This window comes from Dermacentor andersoni, chromosome 2 (assembly GCF_023375885.2).
Source record: "Dermacentor andersoni chromosome 2, qqDerAnde1_hic_scaffold, whole genome shotgun sequence".
NCBI lineage: Eukaryota > Metazoa > Arthropoda > Arachnida > Ixodida > Ixodidae > Dermacentor > Dermacentor andersoni.
The window spans coordinates 35,156,837-35,180,080 of NC_092815.1; positions in this window are offsets into that span (position 1 = coordinate 35,156,837).

Consider the following 23,244-nt stretch of genomic DNA (forward strand, 5'->3'; position numbering starts at 1 on the left):
ACTTCGCATGAAAAAAGCTACGTAAATTTGGAGCAGCACCATGAACGCACTGAAAGGTTTCATTGATTTCGTTGTGCAAACACAATCTACCAAGAAATTTACCTTGATGTAATGCAGAAAAACGAATCCTACGTGTCTGTGTGCGAGTGCGAGTTCGTGCATGGGCATACTACGTGCTTGCGTGCTTGATTATTAGATTGTTTGTCAGCAGGGCAATTCGGAGGACGGGCGGGATATGCGAGAGGTGAGTAACGTGCGAACAGCCGAGAGAAAACGTGACCGCTTCTTTCCTTTCTTTACGTTTCTTACCCTTTACAATCTCGCAAAGATGCGGAACGTGACTTTTTCTCGCGTGTAGAAAGAACACGTCTCCCCTCTCGAGTCGGCGCACCTTTATTGGCTCCGAGACGGTCTCCATCCACTTGAGCCTTTACGCGTGTGCTGTACTCGGGCGCAAACCAACCAGCCAGTTTGCTCACTCCTACCCTGCCCAGGATCAAACGTTTGTGATTCGAAGCTTGCCTCTGGAAAGGGTATAAAAAAAGCCCAACCAATAAGGCACATAAGTCACCGCAGACGAAAATCGGTGTGACGAGAGAATTTATCTCGTTCTTCACAACTACTGGTTCTTGAGATGAGTTTTTGTTTCTTTCGCGGTGAGCTACAACAAAGTGGATGTAGTGTTCCGCTAGTTTCGGCCGGGCCTGTAACAAATAAAAAAATTACTTGACCAAGGTTTTCGTGGTTACCTGTTGGGTTCAGTTTGGGATTCTTGCTTATGTATATCAGTTATACTGAACGTCTAACAATTGTGGTCAGTATTGACTTAGATTTTGTAATGCCGAATAACAGCGGCAGACCTGATTCCTTTGATCGAGCCGCTACAGCAAGCTATTCATTCGGCGCACAACGCACAAGCACAAAAATGCTACCCGCGATCCGCAGATAGTAAGCTGTATTACCCCGCCTTCTCGTTGGCCTTTATTCTATCGTCAGGTATAGTGGTGCAGCGCCCTCCCTTGGGCGGCGCCTAGAACTCGGATAGTGCGCGCACGCATGAGAAGAAAATAAAGACGGTGCCTGGTCGTGGCACGCGAAGCCACAGCTCGTGGTTTTATTCCGGCGTCGATTCGGGTCAGCTGTCTTTCTTCTTCGCTCCTGAGGCATAAAACTACAAGTGGATTCAAATTGAAGTCGATAGACCTAATCTGAAATATAGTTTATCACTCAGCTACCAAATATACTTCTAAACTAGCACCGATGAAACCGGTGTTGACTTCTCACTTGTCATTGCTAAGTGATATGAATGACGTAGCGACAAAATTTGTCAGGTTATGCCCGTGCATATAAATAGACCATACCATACTGCGTTGTTTTTTAAATGTATTCTCTTTTTCCTGATTCATCTTTTCTCGCCTATGTCCGGGAACATTCGCTCGGCTCTGCATTACCACTGCTGAGGATCATATAACTTCTTACTTTTCTGTTAGAGCTTGCTCTTTCTCTCAAAGTGCTGCACCAAAAACTCATGTCCCTTTAGTCTGCTCGTCTGCTTCCATGAAGAATTCGTTGGTGAAATTGGTCAACATTCACAAAAGATATCCACCGAAGCTTCAGTTACTCAACATGTCTCTTCCTGAGTGCTAGAATTAATTCGTACTGAGACGTCCTACTTACGATTAAGTTGCCAAAAAAAGGGGGGGAGGGGGCGGGCACACTCAAGGCAATCCCTATCCATGTGCTGCAACAAGCAACGCACCTTTCGCAACGCAACACACGTCAAGCACACATTTAGGTAACACCTGCACTACATCGTACCTCATCATCGCACACTAGGCCGCTAGCCCACTTCACTTGCCAATCGATCTTCGACTACAACTCCCATATTCGCAGCGGACGTTTACCACTTTCTATCGGCCACAACCTCGCCCTCAATGCACCCCCCAGGCAAGCCTCGACGATGAGCCAGCTCTGAGCAAGGCTTTCAATAAACTGTAACTTATTTCCTCTTAGCGGCACTACACGCTTCGGTTTTATAAGCAACCGTAAGCCGATGCGAAGAACAACCTTCATATCACCTTGGTCCATCCAATTTAGCTTTTTGCACAGGCGCACAGCCGGGGAACCACTGTCGCCTAGACAGAATATTCCTGGTACCAAAGCGCAAACAAGGACTCACAGTGAAACCGAGGCACGACAAGCGCTTGTCCTCTGCCGGTGCCAATGTGTGCTTTTGCGCTTTAATACCGCGAATATCTACCATCTATCCTTGCTGTCCACTTTTCTGCAGAGAGTGTAGCTCTAGTTGGAATCGGGTAGCAGACACCTACTTTGTCTATGATATCACAACCACCGCATGCGAACTCTTGCGCGCTTCATCATGTGCGACACCAACTTCCCCTCTTGCAATCACCTCCAAGCTTAGACGACTCACCGAACGCGAAAACGGCGACCCGGTTTTTTTAGGTTTGAATCTCTTGGCGCAGTAAAACATAAATGCATGCCAACTTTGAGGTTTCTGTCATATCTTAATGCACATTTGAATGAGATGGTACAATACACATAGGAAAAAGCAACCGAAATGTCATATAGCGGTAATACTATATGTACTGTGGCTTGCTACTCTATACGGGGAAAAAGAGTAATATAATCCTTGAAAGAAAAAAAAATGAACGAATGGAGCTACTGGCGTCGTCTCATAAGTCTTTAACATTACCGTGTCGTCTTAAGCCCTTAACTTATATAGACCTATATGGAGCATTGCCTTTAAAGTCTACTTTGTGGACGTCGGTCGACGACAATAACCCAGAACTATGCTTTTATTAAGCTTACCAAGAGCGAAAGAAAGCACCTGTATGTGTTCACAAAACCGGGGAATGTGAAAAGTGAGATGTTCGATGGCTTCATAACAGCCACGCACTCCACAAGCAAGGCTACTTGCTAGACCCATGCTAGCCAAATAATTAGCAAGGCAATATGGGGAGACAAGGACCGCATTAACGCGGGCATGTCTGCTTTTCCGCCAACTCAGCTGCTTGCACATTGGCAAACATTTCCCGTTTGCGGATTTAGTCGAGAAGCACTACCCACTACTGTTGCTTCAATCTTGACACTTCCACCACGTAACACGTTTACCGTGTTTTCACTTTTCTCCATGCGCTTCCTTACGGCTCTTTAAGTGCTTCCCAACTCTGTTGCTTTCATGTGCCGACAAACAGATGCCGCGCGTCGTGGGATCCATTGTGGCGCATGCGCACAGCCCGCGTCAGAGACCCATCCTTGGGCGGAGCCGACCTTGACGTTCCCGCGCTGGTCCTGGGCGCCGCCGCGGAACCGGCGGCCGGAACTTATGGGAATTATTCCGAGCCAAGAAGAAGCGGTAAACAAAAACCAACAGAGCACGCTGACGACGATGTTGGCGGAAAGAGACTATGGGGAAAGAAAATTGAGAGGAACGAGGGAGGGGGGGGGGATGGGAGGGGCTCTCCTGTTCGTCAAACAGCTCCGCTGACGCGCGAGCCAGAAGAAAAAAGGAGAACAGGCCGGAACATTAAAAGTGACTAGCGAGGCACTTTCTGCGGTTATAATTATCTGCAGGACAGCAGGGACTGTCCCGAACACTTGCTTCGTTTCGCTTAATTCCCGACGCGTCATGAATATTAATGAAGGGAAGCGCGTGGCGTTTAAGGCCCCGCTACCGCGCTGGACGCCAGCACTCTTGAATATTTTATGCGGCCTCTCCGCCTTGGTGGCTTCAGTATTTTTTTTTCTGACATGGTCATGCACGTTCTTTTCAGTGTGAGAGACTTTGTCTCCTAAGGTTCCTTTTTTTTCGAGAAAATGACTTGGCGCTTAAGGCGAGCAAGTTTATTACGGCAAAACGCTGATTCTGTGCAAACAGCGTTTTCACTTCGTCATTCCTAGCTTCGCTGTCTTGGGTTCTCGAAGAACGCTGCCGCGCCTATAGGAAGGTGCGCTGTTTTGAAGAATGCGAGAGGTCCGAACTGATCATGGTAATAATTTATCGCGTGGCTTTCCTAAGCTTCATATGTAAATTTAGGTGCTGTCCGAGTTGCGAAATTTGCGAAAGTGGGTGGCGATTTTCACGCCGTGCGTTGTATAACGGCATGTAAAGCTTCGTGCAAACGGAAGTGTTTAGCTTAAGAAAAGCTCGAATTGTGAAGAAACGCTTACGGAGCTTGTTCTAGGAAGATTATAGGAAGATTGTGCACATTGTTCTAGGAAAACTGTCCACCCTGTATACGCAATGCCTCATGACCTCGAGCGTACCGGAATCTTGGAAGAACGCTAACATTATCCTAATCCATAAGAAAGGGGATGCCAAAGACTTGAAAAATTATAGACCGATCAGCTTACTGTCCATTGCCTACAAAGTATTTACTAAGGTAATCGCAAATAGAATCAGGAACACCTTAGACTGGTGTCAACCAAAGGACCAGGCAGGATTCCGTAAAGGCTACTGAACAATAGACAATATTCACACTATAAATCAGGTGATAGAGAAATGTGCAAAATATAACCAACCCTTATATATAGCTTTCATTGATTACGAGAAAGCGTTTGATTCAGTCGAAACCTCAGCATTCATGGAGGCATTACGGAATCAGGGTGTAGACGAGCCGTACGTAAAAATACTGAAAGATATCTATAGCGGCTCCACAGCCACCGTAGTTCTCCATAAAGAAAGCAACAAAATCCCAATAAAGAAATCCGTCAGGCAGGGAGATACGATCTCTCTAATGCTATTCACAGCGTGTTTACAAAAGGTGTTCAGAGACCTGGATTGGGAAGAATTGGGGATAAGAGTTAATGGAGAATACCTTAGTAAGTTGCGATTCGCTGATGATATTGCCTTGCTTAGTAACTCGGGGGACCAATTTCAATGCATGCTCACTGACCTGGAGAGGAAAAGCTGAAGGGTGGGTCTAAAAATTAATTTCCAGAAAACTAAAGTAATGTTTAACTGTCTCGGAAGAGAACAGCAGTTTACGATAGGTAGCGAGGCACTGGAAGTGGTAAGGGAATACATCTACTGAGGGCAGGTAGTGACCGCGGATCCGGATCATGAGACTGAAATAATCAGAAGAATAAGAATGGGCTGGGGTGCGTTTGGCAGGCATTCTCAGATCATGAACAGCAGGTTGCCATTATCGCTCAAGAGAAAAGTATATAACAGCTGTGTCGTACCAGTACTCACGTACGGGGCAGAAACCTGGAGGCTTACGAAAAGGGTTCTACTTAAATTGAGGACGACGCAACGAGCTATGGAAAGAAGAATGATGGGTGTAACGTTAAGATATAAGAAAAGAGCAGATTGGGTGAGGAAACAAACGTGAGTTAATGACATCTTAGTTGAAATCAAGAAAAAGAAATGGACATGGGCAGGACATGTAATGAGGAGGGAAGGTAACCGATGGTCATTAAGGGTTACGGACTGGATTCCAATGGAAGGGAAGCGCAGCAGGGGGCGGCAATAAGTTAGGTGGGCGGATGAGATTAAGAAGTTTGCAGGGACGACATGGCCACAATTAGTACATGACCGGGGTAGTTGGAGAAGTATGGGAGAGGCCTTTGCCCTGGAGTATGCGTAACCAGGCTGCTGCTGATGATGATGAGGATGTTTACGCAGCCCATTTCATTTTACCCACGAAAATCGAGTATCTTCTATCTTCAATGTTTTTTGTACCATAATAACCTTTGCTCACACGATAAGCATTTCGTGTCACTGATGACGCAGTCATGTCTGCACCATAACTCGTCGATGTATCGCAAGCGCACTTATTACTTTGAGAGTAATACCGCAGCCTACATTATGTGGCATTCTGACGAGACACCATGAGTCGATACCATCTGGCTTCAAGCTTGCAAAACGTCCAACATTGGCATTGTGGTGCCCTCGACAAATTCATGTGTAGCTCTCAGTGCCTGGGATTGCTAAGAAGGCTGACTTGTCACGGCTAGCCCTGAAACAGTTGTCTCTGCTTCTCCTACACGAGTCTTATTTCGACCACACATACATTTACAAGGGCGGTTTGACTAACTCCAACAGCTCTACCGGAGCAGTGGTTGTTCCATCGGACGTCGTCTTTGCAATTTAAGTACTCTCATAATACTACGTCGGCAGCAGCAGAACTCGCGGCTCTTCAAGGTGCACTAAGTTACGTGCTCCAGCAGCTACAAAATCGTTGGGCCATGGTCGTGCTTCATAGGATCTCTCTATCTCTCTCTTTGCAATCTTAAAGCAGTCCTACAAACTCTGCAGTTTGCCTTGCGTCATGGGCAATACGAGCAGCTAGTGTACGAAATAAGGCAAGCTCAGCACCACGCGCTCGATATAGGACACGACATTGTATTTCAGTGGTTGCTGAGCCCCTGCGAAATTGTTGGCAATGACAGCGCAGATGAAGCTGCTTGCTCGGCTCATCGAAAACATCAGCGGGTGCCTATGCCACTCTCAAAAACGGATGCTGCGCGGCAACTTCAATCACTTGCTCACCACACCACACCTCTTCGATGGAATTCATCGCGTTTTACGAACTCATGCTTTTCATCCAACTCATGAATTCATCCCAACTTGCGACTTCACCTGCCAGCTGAACTCTTCCGTCGCGAAACAACTTTACTGTGTCGCGTGTGGTGGGGCGTCGCATTTACTAACTCCTATTCATTTCTAATATAAGTTACCAACAGTGCGGCGTGCAATTGGTGCTGGTGCGATGAGACTGTAGAGCACCTTTGCGTCATTGCCCATCCTTTGACGTTCAACGACGTTAATCTACAAGTTTAACTCAGCTGATTAAATAACAGAGTGCCGTCAGAGAAAAGGATGCTGGTCCGTGGCCTATGTATTCTTGCATGCAAAAGGCCACAAAAGCCCTTCTGCACTTCTTGAAGGCTACTGGACTGTACGAGTGCTTGTGACAGTGGACATTCCGCTGCTGCGACTGGCTGTGTGGATGAGTGACTCCTTATTGTTTCTTTCGCTCTCTTTCTTATCTATTATTCCTCTTTCCACCTCCCCAAGTGTAGTTTACCAACCGGAGACGTCCTTGGTTAACCTCCCTACCTATCCCTTTTCATTTCTGTCTCTCTCTTAAAAGTAACACTGATCGTAAAATTGTGGTTTTCATACTACAAAAAAGAAAAAAATTGTAAACATAATTTGGTGGCACTGTGGCAGGCGCATAAATGGGGGCACCATCTTTCCCACAAACTATAACTCCAAATAGTAAGCTTATAATAAAATTTCAGTTATCCGGATCACAATTCTCACGGACAGGGATAAGAATACCGCAGTTAATTGGACTTTATTACTGCTTTGTCTTAAATATATCCTATTGTTGGACGTGTTCCGCAAGTAACTGTGCATTAGAACTTATTCAATGAAATTCACTGATAGAGACCATTCTTTTTATTTTATGTTTAAGCCGTTTTCCGCCTCTTCCACACCGGACGCGTTAATGTGAATTACGCGTTTTGTCAAAATGTTTCCTTGAACTATCATGACACGAACACACAGATTAGCTAGCGTGTCACATAACATGATGCCTTTATCAATTGATGCTCAACTCTAGCTGCCCATAAAGACCTCGGCGAAAAAGAAAGGCATCCGCTGGCTTTCAAACATTCCTCGGCGTCCAACAAGGCTCCCTCTCGCTGAGCCACACATCTGTATTTTCTTTTACTGGAAAATCAAATAACTCAGAATAAAAGAGGGAAGACGGTGAGAAATCGATATTAATACGCACCATCATTCTGATGGGCGCTTGCTTCCCGCGCTGGTCGATTCCAATACACCTGCTTTATTTCTCCCATTCGAGCTGTGAGCGCAGATTCTTTTGTTGTCCGGTTTTACACCAGCTGCCTGTTCTTTCCTTTACGTCGTTACTTTATTCTTCATCTTTCTCTATCTGCCTTTCTTTCGGCTTATATACAAACCTAGCGTGCTTGACCGCGTGTTCCCATCTCGGATAAAAAGGCGCTTCTCTTCAATGGCTATTGAAAACGTTTCCCGCTGATTCGCTCCGGATCCTTCGAATGACGTTTGCAGCGCTCACAGGCTCCCCCGAATGGCGGACTCCATGTATGTCTCTTTCTTTTATTCTCTCTTCTCACTCCTCATGAACATATAAAAGAACACCTTCGAGTGTAGGTTAATTTGGTCTTCGTGGCTTCACAAGAAATTTTACCACCGCGCGATTTCTTAGGGGGCTTCCCGTTCTAGAATTGTTATAATATTTTTATAGGGGTCAAGAACATACCCACAGTGCTGCTTATTAAAACAAGAAAAACTCGTTAAGCCCTGAAACACGTGCTATAGGAAGGACATTCGAAGGCCACATATTCTGAAGGGCCAGGAAAGTTTGATTTCGAGTTATTCGTGAATAAGATGTCGCTTCTATGCGTCCTTGTATATCTACGCATGACACCCGATCAAAATGTCCTGGCCAAGGCGAGGGCATCTTTCGAGATGCGTTGCTAAAATGCGACGCCTGTGGTGAAGGCTGCTTACGAGTTTGGCCGTCTAAACGCACTAATGGTAAGTGACGGAATTTGTATCTACTGTCCTGGTTATACGCTAGTATAGATGGGTGGCAGTTAGGGCTAGTTGGCATTCCATAGTCTAATAAGAGTAAATGTGTGATTGAAGACTGGGCGACAAGAACCATTGTCCCTGTTTCTTGTCATTCTGTTTTCCCTTGCGCTTTCACTCTTTTACGTTACCATTCTAAGAAGAAGATTATGTTGGCTGCAGGTGGATCTAGCCTTCCTTCAATTGCCAGAAAATGCTCCACCCCAGCTCCACCTTTCAGCAGAGTTTAAGAAAGTTAAAATTTGTAGGTACGTCTTTCAGTGCGTATCCTTAAATTGGAGGTCGAGATGGTAGATCAAGTCGGCGCGCACCGCGATGCCTAACAGAACACAAGCCGTAGCTTATGAGCCATCCGGCCCATGATGCCGTGCATCGCGCCCCCACCCCCCCTTATGACACAAAGCCTTGAAATAAGTCTGCTAAACGGTGTCAATAACCATTTAAGTCCGCATCACTTATAAACTTCAGTAGAAGCTAGAACACCTCTCGCCTGAATGTTCAGTGTCTTCGCAGAAACATGTACTGAGAGAGAGAGAGAGAGAGAGAGAGAGAGAAAGGCAAAGGCAAGATAGGCAAGTTAACCAGAGATTATCTCCAGCTGGCTACCCTGTACTGGGGGAGGGGCAAGGGGATGCGATAGGTGAGAGAGAGAAGGATAAAAATAAATAAAAAAACCTACACACACACGCACGTACACAATAACTGTTTCTGTGGGCACTGTCACGCAGCCCGAAAGGCGTTCCTAGTGTTACGCAGTGTCACCGTACAATCCTACGTCACACAGTGTAAAGTCACAATTTGTCAGAAAGTCCCGTGTCTTTTAACTGCCGCAGCAGCGCCTTCATAGCGGATCGTACAGATGTTCACGTAGGCCAGTTTCCAAGGATCTTGTTTTCTGTCATTGGGTGCATGTCCAGTTTGTCTAGGGTGGCTGAGAGGACTGCTCTTTGCCCGGTTGAAACGAGAGCACTGACAAAGAAGGTGCGCGATTGTTTCATTGCACCTGCAGAAGTCACAAAGTATGTGGGGCGCCTCAACGCTGAAGTGCTTCAAACAAAGAATTTCACTCTGTAGCTAGTCTAGGACACTGTACTAAAGAATCTTTCACACCTCCTTGAGTCCTACATGTACCACGCAAGGACGACGTTGCAAGTCCGATCTTGTTTAGCCATGTATGAGTACACGCGGACACCGTGCGGAGGCAGTACAGAAAGAACGCTTCTGGCCAGCTAAGTCCCTAGTTTCATCCCACAGAACCGGTTAGGCGGTGACCATAAAGGTTAAAAATTACTGACAATAGCTTGTTTCAGAGGATGTCAAGGGGCTTTATACGAACATTCTTCGTTGGCCTAAGGTCTAATTCATCATGAACAAATCTACCAGTCACCTCCTTTCCCCTTATGCCGACATGCGATGGGAGCCATTTAATATGTCTATCAAATCCGATGCTGCGCAGCTTCTTGAGAAGAAATTGTGCAGCCTTATGCACTTCTCCAAAAACCTTGAGTGCACTTCTCCACAGGAAACATTTGCTGAAACAACTGCATAGCACGCTACCCAAAAGATGAATAAGAGTGTACTCCTGAGATTTCTCTCCCGACATAAGTCATGGAAATCAATTAAGCGGATTTTTTTCTTGCTTTTATTTACGACGTCTACGTTCGTTACAAAATTAAGATTAATCTCCAGCTAGAAAGGATTCGTTTATTGACGTAAATGGCTGTAACGGAATGATGCAGGTAGAAATTACTTGCATCAGTTACTTTTCACTTCTCCTTTTTTTTCTGCTCCATTAATTTTTGAAGTACGCAGATGGCGTCTTCGCACTCATGCGCGCACAAAACCAAGTAACAAAAGGGTGGGAGAGGTGGTGAGCAGGTTGCTGATAAAGCATTGGTTGTGGCTCTACGTGAAAAGTACGTTCGATGGCACAATCCAATGACTGATAATAGACGCTCAAAAGATATTCGGGCTTGTTTCTTCTCTTCCTTCTTTCTATTCGCTCTTCTCTTGTCCTCAGTGTCGGTTAAACCCAATGTCCGGTTTGCTACCTAAAAAATCTGACGCTTGTCTGCTTGACCTCCCTGCGTTTTTTCTCCTTGGTTTCCCTGTCTCTATCGCAAAACCTCTTTTTGGGACTTAGTACATCAATCACTGGTCAGTCCATCACTTGATATACACTTGTACGTTGCAATTAAGGCGCTGATTATTTAGCTGAATTCGTTGAAGTTGACTATGTGCTCAGACCACAGGTAATTTTGAAACTCGAAAGAAGAAATAACAGCAAGAGACAAATACAACTTTATTGCTACGGCTAAAATATTTGCTCACTGCGAACTTCTCACAGTGGTGTGTAATTGAATGCCGGACTAAGTAATGATTAGTCTACCTACTCACGTGGCTAGCCTACTGGCTATGAAGTTGCGCTGCTAAGATCGAGGTCATGTGCTCGACTCCCGGCCGTGACGGCCACGTGTAGACATAGGCGAAATGCAAAAGCGCCCGTGTACTTAAATTTCAGTGCACGTTAAGTAACCCCTGCTTGGTCAAAAATTAATCCGGAGTCCCCCACTACGGCGTGCCTCATAATCATTTCCATGTTATGGCCCGTAAAACCCTTGAACTTATTAAAATTTTGATTAGTCTACGTGCTAAAAATACATCGTTAAAAGCAAACGTTTTTGCCTTAGGTCGATCGCAGTGTGAACTAGGTCTACGAGCTCAGCAGGTGTTATTACTCACGCTTGTTGGGCAGTATATGTTTAACTGTATCTGTACCTGTATCTGTTGGCAGCATCGATTGCCTGGAGAGCTTTTAATTTCTTTTCCAGACTTGCTTCACTTACGCGTTGAGTCCACAGGGCGTGTTTCCCCGTGACCGGAGACCTATGTATAGTCGGTAATGTTGCGAATTCCTTTTACCTGAAAGGTGTCAAAAATAATAACAACATTGCCACCACTTGGGCAGGAATAAAAATGAACCAGCACATATGCACCAAAGAAACACGTAACCTTGCACATGGCTGTAAAAAACAAGTCATCAATGTTTGTTTTGTAAAAATTCGAGAAAAAGAACCCTGAGACTTCAGTGAAGTGACACAGAGGGTTATTTTTACTGGAGAAAATTAGAAGCCAAAGTGAGGTCAGTAAGTAAAAACAAAGCCTTATAAGAGCATACGCTACCGGTTCTAAACTTCATATGTTGTCGTTTAATGCTGGAGAACTCAGTTTATAGAAACGGAACCCGTTTCACAGCAATAGCCGTTGTGGGCGCACTGTCGTAGCCGTGTTGATATCCTCCGTGTCCCACGCAACAATGTCAATGTGATTTGAGAGAATTTTTACCTCAAACAGTCGCAATTCTCCCGCGATGATTTAAACTCAAGACATACTATTGCCATTTGAAGATTCTACCTCACAGCAGCCCCACATGTAAAATACTGTTCCTGGCGATGGTTAAAATAATTGGCTGATAGCTCGGCTCTGCAGCTTATGAATAAACCAGCGTCTATAGGTGAAAAAGTGAGAAACAAAGTAAAGACAGAGAGGTTAACCAGAAAACGTCTGATTTGTTATTATGCACGGGGAAAAGGAAGCAGCGTTGAAAGAGGTAGGAAGGGAGAACGATGAGTATCCAAAGGAAATTCTACGCACAACATCGAGGCGCCACATGTCACTATCGCAGATTACGTCGCAGGCCCGTAGAACACAGAAAGTGAAATAGAGCTCCGGCTAAATTTAACGCACACGGCCCTTGTTAACACTGTACAACTATCACTCTGACAATGACCAGCTGTCCATGAGGAGGAGGAGGAAAGAAAGGAAGCAAATATAGGAACGTCAACTAGACGCTCATCCGGTTTGCTGCTCTTTGCGGGGAAAAGAGGTTCAAGGGATGAAAAGAAAGAAAAGAACGGTAGGGAAGGGAAGGCAATATCTATGAGAACACGTGCGGATGAACATCACTTCACACCTATAATCGGTCATTGACGCCAGTCGATTTCATGAACCGTAGCAATGCCCACGTCATTTTGTAAGAGTTTGACGCGTGGAGGCAGGTCCAGGAATGTTTGTCTCTAAACATTGTCTGTTATCTAATCAGGTTAACAAACTCCGAAGAACGTCGCATTCGATGTCATAACTATAACAAAAGCACAACTCGCGTTCCATCGTCTCTTCATAGCTGCATAAGTCACAGATAGGTTTGTCTGATATTCTAATGAGGAAGGAGCAGGCTTTCGTAAAAGCCACCCCTAACTAGAGGCACCACAGTAAAGTTGCATCATGACGGGAGAAGCGCGATGGAGTCTGCAGCGTCAACGTAGAACTAAGCCCGTGGAGACGATAGTTCGACACAACCAGCGTGTTCCGTGAAGTTTGCTTCTTGGTGTGAGCAAGCAAACGAAGATCCCTCGCAGCATCACCGGCTGTCCCGAGTCTCCAACGTGATGCCAAAGCAAAATCATTTAAGCGTAGCCAGTTGTTAAAAAAATAAATTATGCGGTTTTACGTGCCAAAACCACTTTCTGATTGTAAGGCACGCCGCAGTGGAGGGAAAGAGGTAGGAAAAAAGAAAAGTCGTATCTCTTCCCTTTTCCACCACCGGAAAAGTCATCGAACGAAGAACGAAGACGACTCGAACTAAAGTCGTCTTCGACATCTACTCGAAAGGAGAGTGTTCGCGTGCATCTGCGAATGCTTCGTCCAACCGATTCCACAAGAAACAGTGCGAGGCTCGCTGCAAGTAGCGTCAGCTATCACATCACTGCTTCGCATTAGGGGCGAAACTTGCCACTTTTAACGAGTTTGATGTGGACAAACGCAAATACGCTTTGTCTTCTTTGATTAATCTGGGCACTCCACATCACGGACATGCATGGCCAACAAACCTTGGTTGAGTGGCAACACCTTTTTGTAGACGTCGATGCCTTCGTGCGCGCTACTTCTAAGCTATACTACCATCCCCTACTGTGGCTCATGTGGTTATTTGCATGCATTTTTTGCCGCTTGTATATCCATACAGGTCAATCGACCGACGAAATGGTGGCAGCGTCACCGTATCTGGTAGCATCTCGGGAAACAGAAGTAAATCAAAGTCGAGAACCAATAACAAATGAAAAAAAAAATACCGTGCTCTCTTTGGATGGACACACGAACGCATGAACAAGAAATGCAATGAAAGTGACGAAGAAAAGTGAAAATGACAGTAAGAATAGAACTACAGTGAAGCGAGCGGGGGCGAACGTTCGTTGACGAAACGTTTGGGAGACAAGGGGCACTTCGGACAAGTGGCAACGCAAACCCATACTGTTGGTGCCCGAGAGATATCGCTAGCGGGTCGTAGTTTTACGCTTCCACTTTCCCCCACTTTTTTTTTTTTTTTCACCAACTCGTTGTGTTCTGAACACCACTTATTGCGCGGCCTGGCACGCTTTGTTTACGACGCTGGCGGCCGCCACAGCACATCTCTTATCAATCACCCTCCCTCTTTGTTCGCTACCTCTCCGTATTACTTTTCCCCCCTCTTTGAGTCTTCTCGCGCTACTTCCCGTACTCTTGGGAGGCCATTGGTTTTTCCGCGTGCATCCCGACTGTTCGTACGCACACACGCTCGCGCGCGGGCGCCGGCATCCATTGTTTCTTGTGGCTATCTCGTTACATCAGACCGGTTCTTCCTCGCGCGCGCTGCCGCGGAGGCCACGATACGGCTGCGCCGGAAACCTCCAAATAGAAAGTTGATCCAAGAGCAGAGAGAAAGGCTAGAGAAGGAGAGAACTGGCCGTCTCACTTTCTTCGTATCGGCCCCGCTGTGGGCAACTGTTGAAGAAAAAAAAATGAAAATTTCCCGCTCAAATTTTCTGGATTGCGCATCTGGTGCGTTGTTTCGCTTTCTTCGGCCCCTCGCGTTTACGGAGAACCTGGCGTTGGGAGTTTCTCTTTTCTTTGGTAATCGCTACGTGCAGCGCCAGAGAGTTTTTGGCGCCAGGCTCGCATGCGCTTCCGAGCCGCAGCGTGGGCCAACGGGTCGTGTATATCTCCTCTCGCGTTAGATGGGTCCCCGGGGCCAAAGCCTGTGATGGGAAGGACGCGGGATAGGATGAAGCAGAAATAATAGAATATCAAGGAGGTGCGAAATCACTTTTGGTTCTGTTCTCGGATGGCTGGTTTGTTCGGGATGGAAACCTTGCTACTGTTTTTCTACGCTTCTACTTACAGACATCGAAGGCGCAGTGATCGAAGGAATACTTGAAACATTAAAACTATAGCCAAAGAAGAAAAAAAAAACATCGCATTTTAAATCACCTACCATGACAAAATATGCCGCAAAACTGAGTAATATATTCTCTAAGGACGCGCAGTGATTGGACATTGTAAGGGTAGATCCGTACAAATTTAGTTTTTCTCACGTTTATTATTTGCGCACCATGTTTGAACGTTCTTGAAACGCCCTCGGCGGAGGTCCGATAACGTGAAACTTTCTCTAGTCATGTGCTGGAGCAAGCAGGAGTTGGAAACGCTTAGCGCCTCATTGACTCGGCATATCAGAAAAATCTTTTTGAGCTCCTCCTGATGGGCACAGCCAATGCCCGAGAATAAACGCCAGAAAGCAAGAAGAAAACAAAAAACAAGAGCAGTAATTGTGACTCACAATTTCTTTTGTGTAGAACTTCTCTTTTAAGATAACGTTGAACAACCCCCAGCATACTCGCTATCGATCAGAAGTGCCCCAACATAATTTAAAGAAAAAAAAAACACTGTTTCATCAATGAGAATAAACTACGTGCTGCAATATTTTTTTATTCGCAGAAGTGGTTGATTATGAATTATGATTATTAATTTGATTATGATTATGGTTGATTACGAATTTATTAATGACTAATATTTTAAATCTGTCCTGTACACCAGGGGTTGAATTCACGAAGTTTTTGCTCGTAAGTGCTCTTTGCCACTTCGTTAACTATACGTCCAGCATCAGGATTTACTAGCGTTATCTAGCGTAATTCTAGCACAATAACTTTTTTTTTGTGAATACAGAACTAGAATCAGGTACTTTTACGCACGAGTTTAGGCGAAGCGCCCTTAATCTCCACCCCTATGACCAGCTGTCCGTGCAGCCCGCGCTGGGCTACATTTTGATGACGCGGCAGCTGACGACAAAGCCATGGCCAGCGAACACTAGCGATAAGCATGTGATAAGAACAGGCTGAACGTTAGCCCGGTTGTTCGTTTGCTCTTTCCGCAAGTCCCTCAGTAGAAAGGCCCCACACGACATTCAGTGCAGCTGTCTTCACGCACCGTGCCTCTTTCAGGTCATGTTACGCACCTGCTGCAAGGCCTTCGATTCCTCCATGGCGTGCGAGCCGCACTCAAGTAAACCTCAGAATCCCAGGACTTCAGAAAAAGTCGGGCTTGTCGCCATCTGCACTCAAGCAACTTCGATTACTCTTACTTTACGAGAATTACAGCGACTACACACACGTCTGTACTGATAGCTCAACTACATCAACCATTTCTGGTGGCGCTGTAGTTATACCAACAATGAAAATAACCCAGCGGTTCAAGACTTCCCACATCACTACGTCTACAGCTGCAGGGCTCGCGGCTCTCCGCGGCATGCTTCATGTGATAAATGCTGAAAGCCCTCGAAAATGGGCAGTATTTTGCGATTCAAGGCCGGCCTTGCAATGTGTGCAGTCGTTTCTCCTACATAGAACTGATGGTCAGCTCACATGAGAAATCGTGGAACTTTGTCCATCACTTAAGAGAAAAGGGCCATGATATCACTTCTCAATGGATACCAGGTCATTGCGGTATCATTGGAAATTATGGCGCAGGCAAGGCAGCTCGGACGTCGAACAAAGAAGACCACTGCGTTCCATTCCTCTCTCAAGGGCCGACGCTGCGAGGCAACTTCGCATTCTAGCACGCACGCTCTTCTAAGCCGAGTGGAATACCGCACATACAAGGCACCCCAGAATGCACAGACTAAACCCGTCACTTCAACTCAGACCTCCGGCCGGACTGCACCGACGCTAAGCGTGTCTTCTCTGTCGGTTGTGGCTGCGAGGTTGCCATGAAAGCTTATTCAGCACTAAATGGAATGGCTGATAGTACTGCATGTGATGTTTGCGGATGCCGGAGAACATTGACCACTTATTGTGCCACTGTCCTCAATTTCAAGCACAAAGACAATCTTTGTTCAACACATTGAGGAAACTAGATAATCGTCCTCTGAGTGAACAGACAGTACTAGAGCACCGTCCCCACCGTTCATCGGCTCAGAATGCAGTGGAGGCACTTTTGTGCTTTCTGAGATCGTTTGGTTTGTACGAGCGGCTTTGTCCCAAGTGCGGTCCGTGCACGTCTCTATACCCTCTCTCTCTCTCCCTTTTTCTCTTCCCCTCCTCCCTTCCTCCAGCGTAGGGTAGCCAACGAGACTCTTGACTGGTTAACATCCCTGCCTTCCTTATATCCCTCTCTCTTTCTCTCTCTCCGCCAGTTCCCGTAGTCCCCGACAAAAGGTGGCAGCCCACTATAAGCGTTGTAAATTCTGGTCTATAAGAACTGACTCGTTAAGGGATGTTAACAACGAACTGTTGCAAATGGCTGATCGTTTCGCCAGCGCATAGAACTTGCCCCAGTGAGGCATCGCGATTGCGCAGCCTTTAATTAGCGCTCATGCTCTACGTGTTCTCAAGTAGCAGAGCATTTTATGTATGCCTTGTTTGTTTTCCTCTTGTACTGAGTTTTGTAATCTCTCTTCGATATATCACGTGCGACCATGCTAATTTCAGGCAAAGCACACAATCCTTACTCGTATAGGTATGTAGCTAGATGTTTACCACATTTTGCCGTTTGAATTTTCATTTATTTCTAGCAACTAGAGGATGACCGCTTGCTTGTGACTACTTTTGTCTTCTTTTTTATTGTTAGGTTGCTTACGTAACCTAACAATAATCAGGCTGACTTTACCCTTTCTGAGCCACTGTGCAAAGCCAGTGAAAACTAAAACAGTAACAAAATCTAAGACAGACCAAAAGGAAATGAAGAAGGGGAAAAATAAGTGCACTGTTTTATTTGTTGTCGACTAAAAGCGCCTTTCGTAGCGCAAGTGCATGATGGCGAAATATTTATGTTCTAAACATTTTCTAGCTTTGTTTATTGGTACGTGCGTAGTAAGAAAATTGAATAGTTTTCTGTTCTTAAGGGGTCTTTATGTCTTCTATGAACGTTTTCGGAATAAACAACACGCTTAGCCAAAATCCGCCGGTTATTTCATCTGTTATGACATCACTTAATTTTTGTTCGCCCATGTCAACATGATTGCAGTTGCTTTTATTATCCAAGTGTGGCGAGACCCCGAGGATTTTTGGGACACCCGTAATTCCTGCTCCAGAAATGCTATCTATCATTAAATAAGGGCAGCGGACAACGCCAATACCCGCTCTCATATACTACTGGCCCGGCGCATCCTAGATGTTCCGACGGAGGTCCTCGCCGAACAATGTGGGCGCGGTACATCATGCATCACACACAGACCGTCTGAGACAGGACGCTAGACAGGCGCTACATGGGCATCACCGGTCATCAAGCCGGAAACAAGTGCAGCTCCCCGCCACCTCCGGCGTCGGCGGGGTCTCGTCTCCGATGGGAGACGTCGTTAGCAACGTTAGACACCGGGGAATCATGGAAGTGCACAACAAAGTTCACAACCGCACACTTTTTGGGTAATCCGCGCCCGCCGCCCGAATAGCATTATACAGGATTTTATTCTTTTAACATCCATGGGCTTTTCTGCGGTAGCAACAATAGTAACAACTTCGTCCCATGGCTCGAAAGCGAGTCTTTCAGGGGGTCATGTCGAGTGTGTGCCATTGTCCAGGACGCGCACCGATATGGTTTTATTGGGAAGATGGAACAAGAAAATTATGTTTGTATGAAATTTTTGAGTAGCCCGCAGGAGCGCGTCACTGAAACTTTTGCTTTATCTCCAAAATCAAGCAGCCGTCGACACGGACAGAAATCTATCTGTGCGGCCACATTGTAATAATGCCAAATATGACAAGAAATATTACGTGTACAAAAGACACTGATGCTCTTTCAGGTTTTTCAACTGGAACGTTTGTGAATTTTCATGAGGTCATAGAGAGCTTATCGCTGGCTGCTACCCCTAATTACCCGAAAAGCGGGATGTGTATATACAGCAACATATAAGGCAAATAAGCTCCCTATAAGAGAGGCAACCATTCAAAAGAGGGTATTAGTCTGATTGAAACTCCATCACACTTGGTGCGTCGGGAGGACGATCACTCGACTTCGCTGTCGGCGCTACCCCAGAGAGAGCAATACTGCGCCTGATGAGCGTGGTCGCGTCACCAGCTGTTATGTCTGGCTTACGTATAAACCAGCACCAAGGTGAAATAAGTTACGCAAAGTGAGCCCTAAAATGAGAAAGGCAGCTCAGGAAAGACGAAGAAGAAATAGTGTTCTCCACTTCACCACCGGGGAGCTCCATCTCCACGATGCGCGAACGTTTATTCTTCTCATTGAGAGGAGATAGCTTCTTGCACATTTGCAAATGTATACTGCAAGCTATACCAGACAGAATTAGGAAATACCTACTAATATTGCGCCAGCTAGCGCGTCCCTGCTTCGCATTGTGTGGGAAACTATACACTCGTTCTCGTTCAATTGCTCGTTTCGTAGGCCTTGATTTCTCCTGAAGTTCCATGGTTATACTCTGTGTATCAGCACCATACGTTCGTGCTAGTCGAACGCACACATCACATACTTTACTTTTCGTTTGTAGGTACTAGAGGTAAAACAAACCTTACTGTGTTGCCTCTGAATAGTGGTTGCATTTAAGAACGCTTTTTCCTAATTTATTTTTTTCCTAATTCCTCTTTCCTAATTTATTTATTCCTAGTTCAAACCGCGGACAGCGCCCATTTTAAGTCCTGTGGTAACGAAAAAAAAGTCCTTAATGCGCCTGTCTTGCAGTTGCATATCATGCGATTATAACAAGCTTGTCCTTCACTCCGCATTAAGACACATATATGACATATTTAAGAAATATATATATTTTCGGACCATGGCGCTCGTGCGTCTGCGATGCACGAATCCACGAACGCGCTGCTGCGCTTCTTAAGATAACTAGCATCCGTATGTGAGCGTTTGTGATTGGTTCAAAAATGAATGTCTCCGCGCCTGTGTGTGTGTGTGCGTGCGTGAACGTTTCTTCCCCGGCTGATCTTATTTTCTTGCCCCCCTTCCCCTATCTTCAATGCAGGGCTGCCAACCGAGCTCAGCCTGACTGATCTCCCTAACATGCCTTGTTGAAGCAACGTCAGTTTTATTTCTGTTTATTTGTGCAAAAGTCTAGACGCGATAACAACATTAAAGTATGCACGAGAGAAGCACCGAGAAAGAAGTATTCACATAAAGTATCATGAGCCAAAAGCGACATTGATGGCCAGTTGTTTGGAATCACTTATCTCTTGGTGAGCTTTTTAAGGAGGTTGCTGTTCACAGACGTTGTCTTTATATTCTGGGATGTTATCGTATTTTTCTGTGGGATCGCGCACATAATTCAGGCGCTGCTTTTTTCTACATCGTCTAAGTCGCGTTTTTGCTCAACCTAAAGACACATAAGCTACCCATGTTACAAGTTGTGTCATCCCACTGGTTAATCTGTGAACACAATAGTGCCTCCTATCACTTTTGTTTTCTTTGTCGATTTCGCTTCGCAAGGCTATATGCAAACCAAACGAGCAAGATGCCTATGGAAGGAACATTTTATCACCGGTTTTTAATACGAGCGAGTTTCCTTAACACTGTTAGTGCTGGCGCAGTCTGCCACCTTGAAAGTTTATAATAAAGAAGAGGCATGAAACGAAAGCCTGATGCCAGAGGAAAGAAACTGCAATACAATATGCATATTTAAATTACCGGCTGTATGTAAAATAATGCCACCCACAGAGTGGCTGTACAGAACGAGTCGTCCGCGCAACTCTATAAGAAGTGCGCAAAAAAAAAAAAAAAAAAAAACATTCGCTCGAGACGTGTACTATGGCAGCGTAAACCAGGCCAGAAAGCGTTCGATAGTGCCACCCTTTTTTAAGTTTAATAAAATATTCAACTTCTTGTCGACGCCATCGGAAACCGTGAGCTGCACTCAAGGATCTCCGTGCTTCGTGAAAAAGAGGAGAAAAAATCTTTGATCGTTGAAACTAGCGTATAGCTAGAGAACACGCCTACAAAATGACGCCCCGCTGAACGCTTGTGTACGCATGGCGTTAAAAAAGAACAAAAAGAAAAAAAAAACACCAGCACGCCCACACACACACACACACACACACACAAACACACACACAAAATAAAAAGGCGGGAAACACGCAAGATTGAAGCTTGTACGTACGCACGCATATGCCGCACAGCATAGCCTGCAAGCACGTTTGTTTGGTCTTTATGCCCACGCATACACACCCCCTTCAAGCATTTCGAAGCTGGTACCATTAATGCGTTAGTTTCTCCCTTTTTTTTCACCCCTCACTGGTCTCTTCTTTTGCACTTGTGGTGCGCTTTCATACGCGTTATTTTCGTTCTCTTTGATAGACCGCGTAGTTGCATGTCATTCTTTTCTATGGGGAAGCGAGAAGGGTATCTTTCCAAGCTATACTGTCTTTATTTTTTTTTTTCGCGTTCGCGTCTCTCCCGCAAATCTTCGATCTGGCAAACAAGGCGCGACAAGAATGTTACCAACATCGATGCCATGGAAAAAAAAGGCCCGAACGTCTCTTCACACCCAGAGTGAAGAAGGCAACCGAAAGGAAAAAGGAAATAAGTGAAAAAAGAAAGAAAGAAAGCGCGACACAAACGCGAAAGCTCCCGTCCCGGACGCCGGCGCGACCGAGCCAGCCGAATGGATCGTGGTGTTGCCAGTGTTTGCGATGCCTCACGTTGGGCCAACAATTTCGACAGATCCTCACGTACGCATTGGTGGTGAGCGTTTTGGCGTATCACGCACTTCTGCCTCTTTTTACTTTTCTTATTTTTCTTTTCGGGGGGGGGGGGGGGGGGATGTAGGCGGTTGTTTGTCTCCTGGTCGTTGGTGGTGCCGCCTCCTGTCATCTGGTGGTGCGCTCTCTCCCCCCTCCTCTCTCTTGAGTCGAGTTGTCGTGCTCTGAATTTTGCGAAGCATTTATGACGTTCCATAATTTTTCTTACACAGCAGGTCTGTGTTACCCTCACTAATTTCTCCTCTGCACTATCTGTCAATGTTGCCGATGATCTTCTCCCTGATCCCTCTCCCTGTTGTCACATTTAGGGCTCCCTAAATGCATGAGTGTGTTTAATAACGTCTACATTTATCAGACGGTTTGTGCTGCTGGCTCATTCTCTAGATGAAATTAAGACATTTCATTAAATAGTCATTTTCCATGTTCCGATGACTGGTGACGCAGTATCCGCCTTCGAATTATCAGTAACCTTGATACACAAGGAAAAGCTTCCTCGCAAAATGTGAGAAATGTGAAATCATAAAAAAGACGATGTAGCTAAGCAGCTTTAGTTAATTTTCAGTTCAGTTTCAGTTTATTATTCGTTCATAACAATTTCTTACAAAATATGGTATACAGACAAGGGTCCCAAAGTCAGAGACTGCACCGGGACCCTTGGGAGTTGATCTAGAGGTTCTAAGCAGCAGACTTAGAGGTTTCCATTTACTACGCACCCCACCTTACACGTTTAAGAAAAGCTAATAATGGATTAAGGAATAATTAATTCACTGTACGGGTAACGGCATGGAAACATGGTTTGGCGTAGCCGATGTTGTTTTGTGTCTTGCCTTCTTATTTCGTTTCAGCCACCTACCCGAATGCCTCAGATACCGAAACAAGCATTTCGTACTTCACTGGCTAAATTATTAAATGACTGTTGTATTTACCGACTAAATGAGAATGAATACTGCAGTGAGTAAATACAAGCTTTGCTAATTAACTAGCCAGATAAGTGAATGACTGGGTACTTTCTATTTTGCCCCGACACTGAAGAGCGTGGATGTTTATTTCCGTTAACCGAACTTTCGCGCAAGTGTGTTAGTGGGGATGCAAGCTTTTCTTTCGTAAAGCTAGCAAACAATAACCAAAACCAAATATCCAATGATCTGACAAAGTGAATGGCAGTTAACCAACGCAATCAGGTCTGCTCAAGTACGAAATACGCAATTAACCAACCAGCAACAATTACACCAATTAACTTCGATATGAATTAACCTGCATCTGATTCAAAATTTGCTTTCACTACCGTTGTTGGATAACGTTAGTAAATTTAGGATGAGTATTTCATCAACTTATCTAAAGACAACTTCATTATATCCCTCCTGGTTATTTGCTACTGAAGTAGCCCGTAAACGTTGAGTGAGACGGAAGCTACAGGGCCGTTGATTGGGAGAGCACCCGTAGACCCATGCATCGCCGTAAGACGCGAGAAAGCTATGATCCCGCACGACTGACTTAGCACGAGCGCCGCAGGCGCGAGAGAGTCTGTTCGACACTGCGGTCGCCAAATGGGGCGTCAGTGCCCGTTGCTTCACCTATTTCACCGCGCCAGCAGCCAGCGTCCGCGCGTAA